The sequence below is a fragment of the Pleurodeles waltl genome, chromosome 1_2 (genome assembly GCF_031143425.1).
Source record: "Pleurodeles waltl isolate 20211129_DDA chromosome 1_2, aPleWal1.hap1.20221129, whole genome shotgun sequence".
Lineage (NCBI taxonomy): Eukaryota > Metazoa > Chordata > Amphibia > Caudata > Salamandridae > Pleurodeles > Pleurodeles waltl.
Window position 1 is genome coordinate 1,125,131,491 of NC_090437.1, and position 18,591 is coordinate 1,125,150,081.

Sequence of the window (18,591 nt, forward strand, 5' to 3'; positions counted from 1 at the left end):
ACATTCTCTACTCTTTCAAATGTTGTAGAGTCCTTGCATAGGACCCTCAAGGTGTTACCCTTTATGATAAATATGCACTTTTCAGAATGGTGAATGTAGAAGGCATAGAAGCCAGCCTACCATGTGTAATAGAAATGGAAGTATTTACTTGCAGAGGGATTGTTTGGCATTACTACAGGTGCAGATAAAACTCAACATTCATGGTATGAAACAGTTATGAGACTGTCATATTTATTTAAATATACACTAGAAAGCCAAATCACCCCTCAATAGAACTTGGACTTCTCAGAAAACAGGTTGTACTTCCTAGAGATTATACCAGCATAGGCAGAACTCATATGCATTAAAACAGAAGGCGTCAGCAATTCTCACCAAGAGCATATAGTAAGAAATAATAAGGGGGAGGCACCATTGTTAAGCAATTTTCAAAAAGAAAGGAAGAATTTTGAAGACCACTATGCAATGTGATTTTAGGATCCTATACTAAAATCTCTTTACGAAAAAAAAGAAGTGCAAAATTCTGCTTTGAAATCACATTGGGCCAGGTGTATTGTCGAAAACATGGTAACCTATAAATTCCACTCAAAACCTCCAATCGTCATTTCTCTGTGTATCTAGCTCTCATTTTACTCCTTTAGGTTCATTCTTACCTTCTCTGTTCTCTCCCAGTCTTCGGACCTCTGCCCCCACTCCCTCAACCTTTTCTCCACTATCCCTTTCTGTTTGTTGTTGCTGCATCTATCTTCCCATTACTGTCTCTCCTGCTTTCTTTTGTCTTTTTCTATTTGCTCTTCTTACGTTCTCACAATCTTATCTCCTTTTCTAGAACCTCTTCCTTCTTCCTTCTACTTTCTCTTCTATCTTCTTTGTACTTCTCAATCTGTATTATTCTCTCTCTAGCCTTCTTCTCCAAGGACAATGTAGGGCAACTGAATCTTTCTATTGGCTGTGTGTGGCCAATAGCAGCACCTGCTGCCTTTCTTTGACCACTGTGCTTTTCCTTGCTCCCCGGTTCCTGCAAACCATCCAGGGGGCCTCCTGGAGAACTCCCTGACAATCATGGAACAAAGAAATTGGACTGGACATGAGGCTGAATGGTTTTAGTGGGTTTTAACTGCTTTAGGGCAGACAATGACACATTGACATCCATTACTCTACTTTTAAAGTATGGTGTACTTTAACGGGTCATTGGCAGTACTGGAAAAGAAAATGTTTCTGATAGAACCACCAGAAACATTTTCTTTTCTAAAATCAAATTTGGCATGGAAGGGAAATGGTTCCTACAAGTTCCATGTTTGATTCTTTGTTTTGATGTACTGCTCAGTGAACTGTGCGCACTGATGTTACACAGCAAAACAAAACTTATAGCAGGCCGCGCTAATGGAATATGCATGGAGCCACAAATTTTCCACCCCATACCATTCCTATGCTTCTCTTGATAACAATATTACCCCTTTGTGTGACTGAGTAATAGCCCGTAAAGGGAAAGCCTCCCTAAGGCCCTTAAGACACAAGAAAAGGGTATTTAGGACAAGGCTCTGTTGGCACCCAGAGAAACCTGCAGGCCCAGATATTACTGTAAACAAGCTACTTAGGGTAGTCTGGGGTGGGGCAGCTTGTCTGAATACCTTTTCCTACCCAGAATGCCTGGCTAACAACAAACTTTGCCTAAATCAAAGGTTTTGCTCATATATGTCTGTGAAGGAAAATTCCGGAATCTGTGAGGATTCATAAAGTTCCTACCACCCAGCATTCCCAGGCTCCTCCCAATAAAAATACTACCCTAAATGTTTACCAAATATTATGCATTTAGCACATTACTTACATAGGGCCTCATAACAGCAATTTATGTGTTATGAACATAAATGAGATAAAGCAGAATTTCAAAGGAGTCAAAATATTTTTGAAAGCAAATTCATACTGAACAGATCTTAAAGTACAACATACAAAAATCAGAAAATGTTAGTCGATGTTCTGTTGCGATGTCTAGAGAGACCAATTACAATACGAATGTTTTCGGCCTTAGATGCCCTGATTATGATTTCCACAATATTTGTTTCAAGGAGATGAATATTTAGTGTGTTCAACACGGCAGGGTTATCTAGATATCTAGATATTTAGTCATTTTCGAAAGATAGTCTATTGTAGCAGCTCTTTGTGACACAGCAGGCTATAATGGATTGTTTCAGATTCACATTACTCCTAGTTAGGGTATTTGTAGCCCTCTGCAGCAGGCACATTAACCTAAAGAAGTATCTGGCTCCTGCAAACAGAATAACGACCAGTAGAGCAGATACATTATCTCACCCGGCTATAGTTCACAACAGGCCAGTGTAGGATGGAGCAGTGTCAGTCAAATATGTCATACCTGACTTGTGATAACTCTGCCCCAGCACAATAGGCTAATCAAATACCATAGCATATTGGAATCCGGAGTTTCCTAATTGGACATTGCTTCTCAATGATTAGTAGGTTCAGGTAGTCACAACCACTTACGTATCAGGAATAGGAAATGTCATGAAAGTTGCTGGCTGAAGATCAATATGAGTCAATGACCTGTACAGTTGTGCAATCTCTTCACACAGCAAAGTCTTGTTTGACATATCATATGTGAAAGGTGAGAAGGGATTTCAGCTAATGCCCATCAAATTCTTGGCCTCTCACTTGTGACAGTGAACTGGTGTTGATACCACATTTCATACCAGTTGCTCACAAACAACACTGTGGCATCACACAAGGGTCCACCAAATGTCCTCTTTGTTACCTAACTTCCCCACTAAATGTGATTAAACCATTCAACCTCACCTGCTACAACTTAAAACTCCATTCTTGCGCCACTTATCATCATACCACCTTACCATAACAAATATGTAGGAGGTACTGTTTTCTCAGTACATGCCACCAAGCTCTGAAGCACACTACCAACCAGTGTCCCAAGCACCCAGGAGCATATACACTTCAAAACACAAAGGTAAGACAGCTGTTTCCAAGACAACTACACCACCACATGTCCTGGCAGCAAAACCTAGAAAGACAGTCACACCCTCAAACTGAATCTTTAGCTTACAATCCACAGATTAGAAACAAATCAACTACCAAGGTACTTTTGATATTGTCAGGTAATTGAAGGAGAGCTGACCTGTGCTTTACCAGGTTATAATTAGGTTGTTATTAGATTGACTGTGCATGCATCGTTTTAATTACCAATGCATCTCCTACTTTGCACTGCTTGGAGCTGACGCATTGCCTCTATCCCAAGGATCAGCGACAATGCATCACCTCCACTGCTCCTCGCATCATCTTCAATGCAAACAATGTACTGTTTCAGCAGGCCAAGGCTGGTCCCTGTATCCGATCCGCGCTCCATTGCAGTCAGCCCGCTTTTCAGATTTGACACAGCTATTCTTTACAAATTCATAACTCAATGTCTACTTATTGGATATTTGACATTGTGGTGTTGTTTTGTTCATTGAGTTAAGCTCTATATTTTGATCCGCTTGTATCTTTTTGAGTGCTGTTTTCACTGTTTTACTGTTTGAGGTGTTACACAAATACTTTACACATTGCCTCTTAGGTTAAGCCTGACTACTACTGTATGTGCCAAGCTACCAGGGGGTGAGCACAGGTTGTTTTTTGGTGTGTTTGTCACTTACCTTGTCTAGGATTGTGGTTCCTGGTTGGGCAGGGTGCATACCACTGCCACCCAGAGTCCCAATTTCTAACAAGGCACTAAACTGATGGCCGGTGGCTATTTTAGAAGAAATCGAGCAGAAACAATAGATTGTGGCTCTTGTCCTTTGGTCATGGAATATTAACACCTGAGGGATAAGTCAGCTATTTTGACCCTGTCTTATGGTTAGACTGAGAGATAGCTCAGCTATATGAAGCCTGAACATAAAATGTATGTCTGATCACAGGCAAACCTTTGACACCTAAAGCAAATATCTCTATGGTCAATATCCCAGAGTGTATTGTAAGACTGATGTAGAGTATGCTTTCAAATATGCCTTGTGTGTTTTTTTCTATGCGATGGTGTTGGTGCTGTGGAAATACACCAGCACTCCCCTTGTGTAGGCACCGCAGTGCCCCCTCTCTTTGAACAAGTGAAATTTTGCAGCAAAATGCTAGTAAAACCTTATTCTGCTGCACACTACGCCTGTGTGTGTCATCAGAAGCAGAAACATAATTCTGATATTAGATATAAAAGGTTACCTATGCAAAAGCATTGCACGAAGATAACACTACTTTTTGCACTTGTTATAGTGTTACAATGATAAACTCTAATGGCCTGGCTAATTTCTATGGTTAGTATATACATTTAGGAACAACCAATACTGAGAAAACAGTAATTCTTCTGAACAGAATTTTGGAACACCTTTCAGCAAATGTTGCAACAACATTGATGTTTGGGTGGATTTGCCAATTTATGTGGTGGGGGTTTCATAAACAGAAGTGAAAGGATGGTGGTTGTTATTATACCATATGGTGCTAAGAGCCTCAATTTCTGTGGCAAATTAAAAGACGGTTACATTGCCAACTCATTGACATTCTCTTATTGAATCACAGGAGGAAAGAAACATGCATTAGGAATCAAACCTATGACTTGTCCTGTAATTTGGTGTATTATCTCACTAAACTCAATAGTCTGAAACCATATCTGTGTGCAGCCTCCAACAAGCTTATGTTGCAACGTCCCCATGAGCAGATTGAGAAGGTACCTTTGGTCTATAGTCAGGCCGAAGCTTCTTCCTGAAGATGGAACTTAAAATATTTCATGAGTTTACTGTCATTTCGCAAAAGAACATGAAACAAATGTTGTCATCTTGTTGCATTGAAATATGAAGAAGCTGCTTTTTAGTTGTCAAGTCACTAATTCCCCTTTTTTAAAAGCCCTCTCAGTAGACTATAAGCATTTTCAAAAGTATCGCTTGTTGTAATGGCATTGGATTTGAACAGTATGTTTAAAAAGCACAATTTTAATACAAGACCAGAGACTCATGTATTGCAATCACTTTTCCTTTACTGCTTTATTGAACACAGCATTTTAACAAACTACATTCTCAGAAATTCTTCATGTTTCCTCAGGAAATGACATTAAATACTAGCCAATAAAATACAGTAAAAATAGGCCTAGTGAAACAACCACCTCCTCTGTTCTTGCTCCTACAGATGAGTTTTGCTTTGTTCTGTGTGTGAGAGATTTCAGGCTATAGTTGCTTAATCTTGAGGAAGGCTATGCTGTTGAGCCTTCGTCATTTTCACGGGAAAAGTGGTGTTCTCTATTGGAGACATGAGGTGAGTCTGTTTACTTTGCATTACTGAGAAATGTCTTACTTGGCAATAAACTGTTATTTTATAGCTAAGCAGAGACGTGAAGGTTCACATCAGTTATTTCATTCCCTCTTGTTTGTGTGAGCCCACAACGACACATGTGTAAGTAAAGTGGTCCCTCTGGTGAGGTAATTGCTACATTGTAGCAGTAACCAAAGACACAAATGTGCATCTATTTCCTGAAATTAATAGTTTATTTACCATTGGGGCATGTGTTGTCCGAATGGTCCCGCTGGTAGTATTTGTGGATACATTGTATATTGTTGGTCTTTTCTTGATTCTGTTCGGCTTTTATATATGCAAATCCAAACACAAATCCTTCCAGCAATCACGTCAAAGGAAAACTTCCACAGTCCAGCTTCGGTGAGTGCAAACAACTGATGCGGTTTGGTGACACCTACCTTGGTCATGGGACCTGCTAAATTTGTGTTTGGATATTTACGGGAGCTTGCACCCATATATATATATATATATATATATAGATAGAGAGAGAACTTAGGTAACTATAATTTGTACCCTAACGTAACTACAACTAGTGTTCCCGACATGCACGGCGTTTTCATCAATGATGTAATTTTAGATGTTGTAGTGATGTTATCAATGGTGTCATAGAACGTATAATAAGTGATGTAATATGTGAGGTAATTAGTGCATGGCGAGGGCATGAGTTGTAGTTTCGTTAGGGCACAATTCATAGTTACTTGTGATAAATGTAACTGGTGAATTTCAGTGGTTTTATTAGTTTAAAACAGTGTGTTTTAACTGACATTTTTACCTAACTATAATGTCATTCTAATTTTTGTTTTCTTTTGTGTGTGAATTTCTAAGTTTTTTTAATGTAAATTAATATATTCTTACAATTTCCTAACTATATTATCACTTTAATCTTTGAGTTTTCAGTAAATATCTTTGTTTTTAACGTAAAGTATGATGTCCATTGCTGTGTACAGCATGAGGTTGGGAGCAGGCCATGGCCCACTTTCCTTATAAAAAAAATATATAAATATAAATGGCAAGCCTATTGGCTTTATCAGGAGACAAGCAAACCATTATCATGAAATGTATATTTTATAAATACACACATTGCAATGTTTAGTAATACTTAGTGTCACAATATATTTTAAATTAAGACTGACAACTATAAACATATTTTTCATTTTTTTTTCACAAAATGTAGCCATCGAACTAACCACGAGTGGTCTCTGCATTCCAGCTGTAGAGCATGCAGCTTCAGTTCGGCGTGCTTTACAAATTATGGTATGCTGTCCTGAGGTTATGGATCCAATGACCATGGAGACTTACTGAGTTTTGTTCAATGTTGGTGGGGGCTACTAAGGTCCCTGCACCCCTTCACAACATTTAAGAGAGGTGCTTGGTGGTGCCTCTGCCCCTTCTCTGGGGCACCACAAGGATCAAAAAATTATAATTAAAAAGCCCTCGCAGGGCTTCCTGGAGCAGTGAAAAATAAATGAGGGGCTTCGGCCACTCATTTATTATTCTTTTATGTTTGTGTTTTTTAAATTTGTTTGGGTGCCCCTGTCCCACCTAGGATAACCAAATGTTTTATTCAGTTTGGAGCCGTGGGGGAGGGGGAGTCCTGATACCCCAGTCAACACCTATGCTGGGTGCCAACAGGAGGAAGCCAGTATTTTTCCTGTTCCCATTAGGCATGCCCATCCCCCAAAAAAGAGTGCAGGCAGGGAGTTAGATTCACATTCTGTGCCTGCACTCTCCCGGGTAGGAGACAAATCAGTGTCCCAGCTGGAAGGGGCCCTAGGGATGCTGTTGTTGTTCAGTTCCCCGGGACATGAGGTCCCTAGGGTCCTTCTACAGGAGAGGGCCAATACTCCCCTTTCCCAACTTCAGCCCAGGGGGATGTGGTCCCTGGGTCCTCCTAATAGACTGGGAAAGCGGTCCCATGACCCCTCCCCATATAATACAAAAGTACAAAAGGGGCCAGGGGAATGGGGCCTCTGGGGCATTTCAGAGGCTCGGGAAGGGGGGATGCACACCCTCCCCCTTAAAATTACATCGGCCAAAGGGCCTTTTAATATTACATTGGCCCAGGAGATTGGGTCCCTGGGACCGCCTAAAGGCTGGGGAGGTGGGCTGCTCACCCCACAACCCCAAAAACAATAAAATTGATGATTACCCCAGGCCATGGCCAAGTCCAGGGGGCTTATTTTTTTAAAAAGGGCAGGAGCCTGTTTGTTTTTATTTCCATGGTAGCACAGGTCTGAAGATACTCTGTGGAGTAAAAAAAATAAACGTTTTGGGCCCTTCCCATCAATCCAAGAGGGGGCAGGGTATCCCTACCCTGCCCCCATATTCTTTTTAATTTATTTTGTAGAACAAGGGACTGAGTCCCCAAGTCCCAACATGTCTACCGTGAAATCTTTGTTGATGTGGTGGCAGTCAACCAGATCTTATCTTTAGATTTGTCGGGTCGGCGGATCCACAGCCATGATCTAACTTTCTGCCAAATTTGGTGCAATTAAATTCATCTGCATCAATGTTCAATTTTCCTATAGAATGGGGAAAACATTTAGGACCTCACATCTTTTTCTCTGCCCCCGCTTGATTGATGCTTTCCAGAAAGAAGATGAGGGGGATGAGACCTTTCTTGGAAAGTTTTTCCTATGGAAACATGGACCTGACTATAACTACTGTAATTGGGTATTTACACTCTTGCAGATATAGATAGAGAGCATATTTCTGAGTTATTTAGGTTCAGCAGAACAGGCAAAGATCTAATGGTGTCCCTGGATCTGTAGATCATCTCTAACTTGGCCCAGACAGCTATCTGCTTTCTGGGGAATACGAATGCAGGTCCTTCTTTTGAGAACAGAAAAGGGTTACTTTTGAGGATTGATCCACAATTTGGGGATTTGGATAGTTCTGACGCCTCACCCTAAGGCTGCCCTTTTTGGATAATTTAACAAAAGAGGTAGGGTGCTTAGACAAGTCACACTTCTTGCTAATGCAGATCTTTCTATCAGGGCCTGCACATTTAGGGACAGATTTGCTAGCTGCTAATTCCCCTCCATTCCCTATTACAGAGGCCAGTTTAGGTACACCCAGCAGCGTTCTTTCCTCACAAAAAAGAAGCGGTCACTTTGTCTTCAGATATGCTGGCATTCACGCAATAGGAGGCGGGGGCACATGATGAGTGTTCATTCTCTCCCTCTTGCAAAGGTTGGAGGATATTCGCTCTTTTTGTACAAGAATGGGAGAGAATCTGCAAAGCTCCATGGGTTCTGACTGTATGGGGTTTGCAGATAGACTTTTTTTCAGTTCCCTTTCAATTCAGGTGCCTGAATCCAATGGTTTTCTCTCAGGCGGAAGAAGAGTTGATCATCAGAAGTTAAAGGCTTTCTCTTAAAAGGAATGATAGAGAGCTGTTCCAGGCATCCTCAAGGATGTGTCAGTAATATTTTTCTATAACAAAAGAATAACAAAACAAACTTTCAGACCGCTGGTAAACATGAGGGACCTAAATCAATTAGTCTTCTGTTGCTATTTCAAAATGGATACTATAATCTGTTTAATGTAGATTTTGCTTACAGAGGATTGGATGGTGCATTTGGATCTAAAAGATGCTTCCCCTGACAGTCTGCATTAATCCTGGTGACAGGAAATAACTACAGTTCCTTTGGAGGGAAGTCAAATCCCTTCCCTTTGGTCTATTTTCAGCACTTTGGGCCAGATGTAGGTAGGCTTTTGCACCTCGCAAACGGCGAAAAACGCCGTTTGCGAGGTGCAAAAGCCCTCAAGCGATGCAGAAACACATTTTGCGAGTCGGAACCGACTCGCAAAATGTGTTTCCGACTCGCAAATAGGAAGGGGTGTTCCCTTCCTATTTGCGACTCGCACCGCGATTTAAGTTGATTTGTGACCGCGAAAGCGGTCGCAAATCAACTCGCAGTTACCATCCAGTTGAAGTGGATGGTAACTCATTCGCAAAGGGGAAGGGGTCCCCACGGGACCCCTTCCCCTTTGTGAATGCTCACAAAATTATTTTTTCAGAGCAGGGACCACTGCCTACTCTGAAAAAAACCGAAACAAAAGGTTTCGGTATTTTTTTCTATTTGCAGCTCGTTTTCCTTTAAGGAAAACGGGCTGCAAAGAGAAAAAAAAAACTGCTTTATTTAAAAGCAGTCACGGAGATGGTGGTCTGCTGTCTCCAGCAGGCCACAATCCCCGTGAGTGCCTAGACTCGCTATGGGGTCGCAAACTGCGACCCACCTCATAAATATTTATGAGGTGGGTCTTTGCGACCCCATAGCGAGTTGCAGAAGGTGTCTGAGACACCTTTCTGCATTCCAAATTGCGACTTGCAATTTGCGAGTCGCAGGGACTCGCAAATTGCAAATCGCAATTTGGAATCTTTCTACATCTGGCCCCTGGTGTTTTAACAAGCTGCTGAATACGGTGTCTGCATTTCTCAGGTCTCTGGGACAGAGATTGATCATATATATAGATGATATGATTTTCCTGAGTCAGGAGAGACGTCTGTTGCTAAAGCAGGTACAGGAAGAACCTCATTCAGGAGTTGGGCTTTATAATAAACATAGAGAAGTTTGATTTCTTTTTGTTATGGAAGATGGACTTTATGAGATTTCTGTCAGATTTGGAAGATGGCGTGTTGAGGTTGCCAGAGACAAAGTTGAAGCTGATCAGGAAATAATTGAGAGAATTTTTAGAAAGGACTGCAATTTCTCTGAGGCACCTAGCAAGAGAGGCAGTTTTGTTCGCATCATCCACCCAGGCAGTATTCTTGGAACCACTCTATTACAGGGTGCATCAGAGGCTGAAGATAAGACATTTACAGAGTGAACTGGCTTACTTTCAAATTGTTCCATTAAATGAAGAAGCAAGAGCAGATGTGGCTAGCACACTTGGAAGTCTGAAACGGACAAGTGATTTTTCCCTTATATCCAAATCTTGTATAGGGTCAGATGCAAGTCTATGGGGATATGGAGCACGGTGAGGCCCCTTTTGGACTGGAGGAAGATGATCCATGAGAGAGTCAACATTGCATGTAAAAGGTAAAGCTTCTCACAGGCTCCTTTGCAATTCAAGCCTGGCATAAGCCAGTTCCAGCTGTACGGTGTTCCTCCTTATGGACAATCTGATAGTGGTCAGATATGTCAACAAGCTGGGAGGTACAAAGTCAAAGCCGCTGGCAGAGTTAGTGAAGGCCGGGTGCCAGTGGTGTCTCAATCAGGACATATTGTGGTAGTAGAGTATGTGCCAGGGGCAACGAACATGGTGACTGATTGGTATTCAAGAGATTTTCTAGACAGCAGTGATTGGAAGTTACATTCCAAAGCTCTTTAAACTGTAGAGAAGGTATCAGGACCCTTTTGCATACATTTCTTTTTCCGCTCAGGCTCCCAACCCAGCTAAAGATGTTTTTCGGTTGGAGACTGGATCTAGAGGCTTTGGCAACAAATGTGTTTCTCCAATATTGGGGAGGACGGGGGTGAATGCACTCTGATTTCCCCCCCTTTGGTATGATAGCCAGAAGCTTGCCACAAGTACTCATTCATTTGGCAAAGATGGAGATGGCGTTATGGAGGAGCCAACCTTAGTATCCCAGGTTCTTGGAACTTTCCAAGTGGGAATGTCCAATTCAGCTGTCAGTTATTCTTCAGACACTAGGGAGCCTCTGTGGGATGGTGCAACCTACATTGGTACGGACAATCCAAGGCTGGTGGCTTGGAATCTTTCGGGATATTTGGGAAAGTGCCAGAACTTTCAGAGGAGGTTTCAAGTCCGGCTGGCAACTATGGAGTAGCTGGTATATGGAAAAAGGTTTGGATTCTGTTTCAACTGGTGTTGTGTGGGGGGTAGGGTTGGATTTCCTGCCATCTATGGTGCCACATCAGAGGTCCTATAGGACCATTAATGGGTACAGGTTAGCCATTTCAGTAGGCCGGAAAAGCATAAACAGGGAGAGGTCATAGTGGGGGAATATCCCTTAATAAGGAAGTTGTTAAAAGGTATAATGTATATAAACCCCCTAAAACGTGGCATGCTACCATGCGGGTGTCAATATGGTATTCCATCTATTTGAGTCTTGGGAGGGGAGTTTACCTGTTCCAAGAAGATGGCACAACCTGAATTGTCCCAGCTCTGAGGAGTTGTTGGGAAGACATTCTGGGGAGAAACAAAATGTATTCAATTGTGTGTCTTAGAATAGCTGTTGGGAGATCCTGTCCTAACTTTGCAGAGGAAAGACCTTTTTACCTAACTCTGCTGATCTCTCCTACCTGAGATTTCATAGTTCCCCTTCTTTATTTAGACTCTTGCATACTGTTGCTTTTTTTTTGCCCTGAACCTTTACTTGGTTCTCTTTAGACTGACATCTTCAGTTTAGGAAATCCTTAGATGTTTTATTTAGTTTAGGGAAATTAATTTATCTATCTGATACTGTCTCTGCTTTGCATTCTGTACTATCTAAACAATATATGCTGAAATTCCATGGCTATATTCTGTTGCATTGGTTAACTTTATTGAACTATATGCTTAATCTGACAAATGATTAACTGAATGGGCAAAACCTGTAAGTTTGTCTAATTTGCTCATAAACCTTCATGGTTTAGAAATCATCTCTTCTGCCATTCTTGTTCAACCAATGGTTTTCTCTACATTGTGACTTTGTTGTTTCTATGTTAGCTCACAGAATATACACTCAGCAGATATCAAAAGGCCCATATGACCAGTGGTGCAATCTCTTTATGAATACACCAGAAACCGCAGGTAGCAAAAATTGCACTATATCAGTTGGTAGCAAATAATTATCACTGAAAGGTAGGGATCTGGAAAATACCTCAGGAACCATTAGAATTTCCCCAAGCCCAGTCCATGTACCTAAAAGCCTATAGTCCAGTCTGGGTTATCTGAGGTGTTCGGGTGTTTCTGAAAGGGGTGGCAGTATCCTAGGAGTGAGTATAAGCAAGGCTATGCAGCACTAATTGTGTGCTGCTAAGCTCTATGATGTTTGTGGTGATGTTGTGTGTCTTGCAATGGGTTCCACATTTGAGTCCAAAAAGGCTGTGAATTTGGAAGGGAGAATTAAAGCTGCACTAGTCAGGGTGATTTCACGCTGGTCCAGATTTCCCTTGTGGGTGCGTGATAAGGTCTGAAAAGCATTATTTCCTGTTTATCCCCTTGAGTGTTTAAGGTGCAAAGTTGGGTTGTTGATTGAACCCTGTTCAAGCATTAGCCACAATACCTGTCAGGGTGAACCACAAAAAGTCACTACATTAACCTGTGCTTAACCCTCTGGTAGCTTGTCACAAACACAGTAATAAAGTGAAAATACAACACGAAGAACAATCCCACACCAGTTTAGAAAAGTAGAGTAAACTTGAATAAATTACTTGACACCAAAATGATAACAAATCCAATCATTAGAACCAGAATCATGAAGTGTTAAAGTTTAAGGGAAAAACTAGCACCTTAATGAAAGCACCAACCACGAACATCTAGTTGTGCGAGGCTGATTCAAAGTTAAAAAATATGGCCAAACATATATACAAGAGGTGGCTTGGGCTCCGTCGGAGGAATTAAGAGAAATTGAGAAGATAATGTGGTAAAGTTCAGCAGGGCAAGGCTGCAGGCTGTGTCCGAGGCGGAGGCAATGTCCTCGGGAGCCGCTGGACAAAGTCACAGTGATGATTTCTACAGTGGGAGTTATTCATTTTTGGGAGGTTGAAAAGCTCCAGCTGGACGAGCAGGCGGCTGTAGCCAAGAAGAGTTCTAGGAAGGCACATACCCCTTTGGCAAATGACCTCTGAATAGAATTTGCTGCTGCAGAGAAGAACGTAGTGGGAGATACTACAAAGTTGAGCCAACCAGTGATGCACCTTGGGTGGATAGATGAGCAGGTTGATCCCGGTCTTCCCTCAGTTTTCGGAGAAGTTTTTAGCCAAAAATGTCCCACATTTTGGATTTTGGCTACTAGGGCATCTTTAGCATCAAGGGGCATGGCTTGGGGGTTCAGGACTCACTCAGGCTGGGCCAGGTGTGGGTTCATCTTGGTGGGGGCCCTTTATGTCCCTTAGGCTCTGATCAGGAAGCCGACAAACTAACCTTTGGAGTAATTCTGCTAGTCATGGATTCAAGAAGCAGGGCAGGACCCTGGGGGCTCAAGGCAGGCTCTAGGTAGCAAAACAGTGCTACCAGGTGTGCCAAAGCAGTCTTGTGAAGTACACAGCAGGCCACAGCTACAAGCAGTCCTCTGCATGCCCAGAAATTGAACAGAGCAGTGGGTCTGAGGGTACCTTTTTTTAATTCCTTGTGCTTTCTTTGAAGTAGGAAAAGTGTCTAGACGTTGTCCTTTGAAGTGCTTAGAATTTCCTGACTCCCCTGCCCTGGTTCCAAGCTGGTTCTAAGAACAATGCAGTGGTGACAACAAGTCCTTTGTGTGAAGACAGAGCACACCCTCTTCAATTGCAAGTGAGGCTATGGCCAACTGCTCCCATCCTGCCAGCAGATGACCCATCCAGACATAACAAATCCTTCCCTTGTGTGGCTGTCTGGGAGGAATTAGCAAAGTCCAACTGCCAGCTACACCCAGTCATGTGACTTAGGACAGATAGCAAGAGCAAGAAAATGACAACTTTCTAAAAGTGGCATTTTTAAAACTGTAATTTAAAGACTGACTTTGGCATTAGAGAGGATTACAATTTCACAGATACCAAACGTGAAATTATTAGCTGTTCCCAATCAAGAATTTGCACTAAATGTACTAAGGCAGTGTAGGAAAGTACCATCTTGCCTGGCATGTTACCCCCATTTTTCACTGTATATATGTTGTTTTAGTTGTATGTGTCACTGGGACCCTGGTAACCCAGGGCCCCAGTGCTCATAAGTGTGCCTGAATGTGTTACCTGTGTAGTGACTAACTGTCTCACTGAGGCTCTGCTAATCAGAACCTCAGTGGTTATGCTCTCTCATTTCTTTCCAAATTGTCACTAACAGGCTAGTGACCATTTTTACCAATTTACATTGGCTTACTGGAACACCCTTATAATTCCCTAGTATATGGTACTGAGGTACCCAGGGTATTGGGGTTCCAGGAGATCCCTATGGGCTGCAGCATTTCTTTTGCCACCCATAGGGAGCTCTGACAATTCTTACACAGGCCTGCCACTGCAGCCTGAGTGAAATAACGTCCACGTTATTTCACAGCCATTTTACACTGCACTTAAGTAACTTATAAGTCACCTATATGTCTAACCTTTACCTGGTAAAGGTTAGGTGCAAAGTTACTTAGTGTGAGGGCACCCTGGCACTAGCCAAGGTGCCCCCACATTGTTCAGGGCCAATTTCCCTGACTTTGTGAGTGCGGGGACACCATTACACGCGTGCACTACATATAGGTCACTACCTATATGTAGATTCACAATGGTAACTCCGAATATGGCCATGTAACATGTCTAAGATCATGGAATTGCCCCCTCTATGCCATCCTGGCATTGTTGGCACAATTCCATGATCCCAGTGGTCTGTAGCACAGACCCTATTACTGCCAAACTGCCCTTCCTGGGGTTTCACTGCAGCTGCTGCTGCTGCCAACCCCTCAGACAGGCATCTGCCCTCCTGGGGTCCAGCCAGGCCTGGCCCAGGATGGCAGAACAAAGGACTTCCTCTGAGAGAGGGTGTTACACCCTCTCCCTTTGGAAAATGGTGTGAAGGCAGGGGAGGAGTAGCCTCCCCCAGCCTCTGGAAATGCTTTCTTGGGCACAGATGTGCCCAATTCTGCATAAGCCAGTCTACACCGGTTCAGGGGACCCCTTAGCCCTGCTCTGGCGCGACACTGGACAAAGGAAAGGGGAGTGACCACTCCCCTGACCTGCACCTCCCCTGGGAGGTGTCCAGAGCTCCTCCTGTGTGCTCCAGACCTCTGCCATCTTGGAAACAGAGGTACTGCTGGCACACTGGACTGCTCTGAGTGGCCAGTGCCACCAGGTGACGTCAGAGACTCCTTGTGATAGGCTCCTTCAGGTGTTGCTAGCCTATCCTCTCTCCTAAGTAGCCAAACTCTCTTTTCTGGCTATTTAGGGTCTCTGTCTCTGGGGAAACTTTAGATAACGAATGCAAGAGCTCAGCCGAGTTCCTCTGCATCTCTCTCTTCACCTTCTACCAAGGAATCGACTGCTGACCGCGCTGGAAGCCTGCAAAACTGCAACATAGTAGCAAAGACGACTACTGCAACTCTGTAACGCTGATCCTGCCGCCTTCTCGACTGTTTTCCTGGTGGTGCATGCTGTGGGGGTAGTCTGCCTCCTCTCTGCACTAGAAGCTCCGAAGAAATCTCCCGTGGGTCGACGGAATCTTCCCCCTGCAACCGCAGGCACCAAAAAGCTGCATTACCGGTCCCTTGGGTCTCCTCTCAGCACGACGAGCGAGGTCCCTCGAATCCAGCAACTCTGTCCAAGTGGCCCCCACAGTCCTGTGACTCTTCAGTCCAAGTTTGGTGGAGGTAAGTCCTTGCCTCACCTCGCTAGACTGCATTGCTGGGAAGCGCGTCTTTTGCAGCTACTCTGGCCTCCGTGCACTTCCGGCAGAAATCCTTTGTGCACAGTCCAGCCTGGGTCCACGGCACTCTAACCTACATTGCACAACCTCCTAAATTGTTCTCCGGTGACGTGGGACTCCTTTGTGTAATGTCGGGTGAGCACTGTTTCACGCATCCTCATAGTGCCTGTTTCTGGCACTTCTTCGGGTGCTACCTGCTACTAAGAGGGCTCCTTGTCTTGCTCGACGTGCCCTCTACCTCCTGGTCCAATTTGCGACCTCCTGATCCCTCTTGGGCCACAGCAGCATCCAAAAATGCTAACTGCACAATTTGCAGCTAGCAAGGCTTGTTGGCGTTCTTTCGGCGGGAAAACACTTCTGCATGACTCTACAAGGCGAGAGGAATCCGTCCCCCAAAGGGGAAGTCTCTAGCCCTTTGCGTTCCTCCAGAAACCGCAGCTTCTTCTGTCCAGTAGAAGCTTCTTTGCACCCGCAGCTGGCATTTCCTGGGCATCTGCCCATCTCCGACTTGCTTGTGACTTTTGGACTTGGTCCCCTTATTCCACAGGTACCCCAGATTGGAAATCCAGCGTTGTTGCACTGTTGGTTTGTGTCTTTCCTGCATTATTCCTCTAACACGACTTCTTTATCCTTAGGGGAACTTTAGTGCACTTTGCACTCACTTTTCAGGGTCTTGGGGAGGGTTATTTTTCTAACTCTCACTATTTTCTAATAGTCCCAGCGACCCTCTACAAGGTCACATAGGTTTGGGGTCCATTCGTGGTTCGCATTCCACTTTTGGAGTATATGGTTTGTGTTGCCCCTATCCCTATGTGTCCCCATTGCATCCTCTTGTAACTATACATTGTTTGCACTGTTTTCTAAGACTATACTGCATATTTTTGCTATTGTGTATATATATCTTGTGTATATTTCCTATCCTCTCACTGAGGGTACACTCTAAGATACTTTGGCATATTGTCATAAAAAGAAAGTACCTTTATTTTTAGTATAACTGTGTATTGTGTTTTCTTATGATATTGTGCATATGACACTAAGTGGTACTGTAGTAGCTTCACACGTCTCCTAGTTCAGCCTAAGCTGCTCTGCAAAGCTACCATTATCTATCAGCCTAAGCTGCTAGACACCCTATACACTAATAAGGGATAACTGGGCCTGGTGCAAGGTGCAAGTACCCCTTGGTACTCACTACAAGCCAGTCCAGCCTCCTACATTGGTTGTGCAGTGGTGGGATAAGTGCTTTGAGACTACTTACCACTCTTGTCATTGTACTTTTCATAAGAGAAAAATATACAAAACAAGGTCAGTGTATATACACATAGCCAAAAAGTTTTGCATTTCCTCTTTTCACTCTTTTCTAAGTGCTGAAAAGTACTTCTAACTTTCTAAAAAGTTCTAAAAAGTTTTTAAAGTTTTTTTTTCCAGTCTTTCTAAAAGTTCTGAAAACTTTTTTCTCTTTTTCTATCACTTTAACTCTCTCTAAAAATGTCTGGCACAGGCCAAAATGTTGATCTGTCCAAACTTGCATATGATCACCTTAGCTGGAAAGGAGCAAGGAGTCTCTGCATAGAGAGAGGTTTGAGTGTAGGGAAGAATCCTTCCTTGGAATTGTTAATTAACATGCTTAGAGAACAAGATAAGGCTATAAGTGCCCCATCTGTTGAAAAAGTACCTAATAGTTCCCAATCTGATTCAGGGACTCCCGCAGGAAAAGATTCAGGAAAGAAACTTCCTAACCTGCCCATTACTAGACAGTCTAGCATAGTTGGTAATGATGATGAGCCACACCATACAAATAGTGTTGTCTCACATCATAGCAAAAGCATTTATTCTCACCATACTGGTAGTGATGTTTCTGTTAGCCAAGCTGTTAGGGTGGCTTCTGTAAGGGACAGGTCTCCTTCTGTTCATTCCCATCATACCTCTGTATCTAGGAATGTCCCTCCCACCAACCCTGATGACAGATTGTTGGAGAGGGAACTCAATAAGTTGAGGGTGGAACAAACCAGACTGAAGCTTAAAAAGCAACAGCTGGATTTGGATAGACAGTCTTTTGAACTAGAGAAGGAAAGACAGAAGTTGGGTTTAGATACCCATGGTGGCAGCAGCAGTATTCCCCATAGTCATCCTGCAAAAGAGAGCATGATTCCAGGAATCTGCACAAGATAGTTCCCCCTTATAAGGAGGGGGATGACATTAACAAGTGGTTTGCTGCACTTGAGAGGGCCTGTGTTGTACAGGATGTCCCTCAAAGGCAGTGGGCTGCTATCCTATGGCTATCATTTAGTGGAAAAGGTAGGGATAGGCTCCTTACTGTGAAAGATGCCAATAATTTCCAAGTTCTTAAGAATGCACTCCTGGATGGTTATGGCTTAACCACTGAACAATAGAGGATAAAGTTCAGAGAGACCAAAAAGGAGTCTTCACAAGACTGGGTTGATTTCATTGACCATTCAGTGAAGGCCTTGGAGGGGTGGTTACATGGCAGTAAAGTTACTGATTATGACAGCCTGTATAACTTAATCCTGAGAGAGCATATTCTTAATAATTGTGTGTCTGATTTGTTGCACCAGTACTTGGTGGACTCTGATCTGACCTCTCCCCAAGAATTGGGAAAGAAGGCAGACAAATGGGTCAGAACAAGGGTGAATAGAAAAGTTCATACAAGGGGTGACAAAGAGGGCAACAAAAAGAAGGATGGTAAGTCTT